Here is a 2,394-nt window from a genome sequence, read left to right as displayed (position 1 = left end):
CTCTCTCTCTCTCTCTCTCTTTCCTCCCACTCATCCTTAACTTCTCCATCCTATCCTAAACCTCCCACCCTTGCTTCCCGTTATGTAAACACAGCAGAGAAAAAAAAAAAATCTGGATTTCTTCACACACCTAAAAGTCTTTCGCTCAAAAATTCTTCAGAATAAAAAATACGAAAAAAAAAAAAAAATTAAATAAATTCAGATACAAAATTTTTTTTCCAGATATAAAATTCTTTGAATATATAAATTCTTCGAGATATAAAATTCTTTGAGATATAAATTTCAAGATTGAAATTCTTCAGATAAAAATAGGAATCTGAAGTGATTGTCAAAGGTATTACATTACCAAATTATAGGTTGTAATAATAATGAATTCCCCATCCCATGTGCAGCCATGGCTGTGTAGTTAAGATTCTCACTTTGCAAACATTGGGCTTCAGGTTCAGTGCCACTGTGCAGCACCTTGGGTAAATGTTCTCTGCTATAGCTCTGTGAGTAGTTTTCATTGATGGAAAGTGGAAGAATCCCATTACATTTATTCTTTCTTTTATTATTTTACTTGTTTCAGTTATTTGACTGAGGCCATGCTAGAGCACCACCTTTTAAGTCAAACAAATTGACCCCAGGACTTATTCTCTGTAAGGCTAGTACTTATTCTATCAGTGTCTTTTGCTGAATTGTTAAGTTACAGAGATGTAAATACACCAACGCCAGTTGTCAAGTGTGTGTGTGTGTGTGTGTGTTATGATAAAGAACACTAAATTCTTTTGAGATTGTTGATTCAAAAAATATTTACATTATTAACATTTGACGGATATTTGTCCTCATCTTGTTTGTTGTTAACACAACGTTTCGGCTGGTATACCCTCCAGCCTTCATCAGGTGTCTTGGGGAAATTTCAAACCTGGGCATATGACGTAGTGGTTAAGAGTGTGGGCTACTAACCCCAAGATTCCGAGTTTGATTGCAGGTAATGACCTGAATAATAATAATAATAATAATAATAATAATAATAATAATAATAATAATAATAATAATAATAATAATAATAATGATAATAATAATAATAATAATAACAACAACGAAAAATACCTTAGGAATGAGAACCCAGGTTCGAAATTTCCCCAAGACACCTGATGAAGGCTGGAGGGTATATCAGCCAAAATATTGTGTTAACAACAAACAAAATGAGGACAAATATCCGTCATATGTAAATAATGCAAATAATGTACATAATTCCTCATCTCTTAAATATAAAACTGAAAAAGCATTTATTTATTTATCATAAACAAAAAAAAAAAATGCAGTCATTACTACAAACAACAAATGCAGAAATGGTACAAAGTTTATTGTTCTTGCACTAGGTATGACTTGTCAGCAGATTTGTTTTAGATGCTATCATATGGTACAGTATAAATCTGGACTGCACGTGTAAATTAACCAGGATCAATTAAAATAATGGACAGTTGCAGATGGCTGTTATTTTTTACCTGCAATTTCTCTTTACAGTGAGGTTATATACAAACAATGACAATGAATTTAAATAAGATTAATTAACTCAGCCATCCATTGAAGGCTTACATTCATAGGTTTATTCAGTAATACATTATAATATCAAGCTTATGTTAGTATGACCTCAAACCTATTCAAATCAAGGTTTTATCCACATACACATTCCATTAGCAACCACGACAAAAACAAACTTCTTTAGCTCCATACATTTACCTGTCAAAGTATAATTTAACACCAGAACCACCTTAAATGTAGGAGACCCTCTACAGTTTAAAATATATGAAGGAAACATTAATCCTGGTAATTTTTGAACTCTGGAAGGCTTCTATATTTTTTTTAAATCTAAAATCCCGTTATTTAACTGTCATTCAGAAAAAAAAAAAAGATGATCGTAAACCTTATTTATAGAACATTCAAATTGTACAAATACTTTTTGTCACTGACCTCACACACTGCTAACAACAGCCTATCTCTCCGTATGTGTGCATTCATCTGCTAATGTGATTATACATTGTTGCTTTAATTATTTGATTCATTAGCCATTTCATGTTTTTAATTGATTTCTTAACTAAATAGTTTTACACCTTCTCCCTTATTAATAATCGTAAAGCCATTAACGCTTTTTCCACATAGTTTTTTTTTCTTCTGGTGAGTTAGTCCATTAGCTTGGTTCTGTTTTTTCCTTTTTTTTTACTTTGATTTGGTAACCATTTTGATAGAATACATTCCTATTTAATCACTGCTGCCTTTCTAAGTTCTGAAGAATCTGGTGAAACAGAGGCATCATCCTATAAATGGTGATTTTATCAAAGATAATACATTTTTATATATACTTTATATATACATTTATATATATATATATATATATATATATATATATAT

This window comes from Octopus bimaculoides, chromosome 24 (genome assembly GCF_001194135.2).
Source record: "Octopus bimaculoides isolate UCB-OBI-ISO-001 chromosome 24, ASM119413v2, whole genome shotgun sequence".
Taxonomy (NCBI): Eukaryota; Metazoa; Mollusca; class Cephalopoda; order Octopoda; family Octopodidae; genus Octopus; species Octopus bimaculoides.
This window is presented reverse-complemented; position numbering follows the sequence as displayed.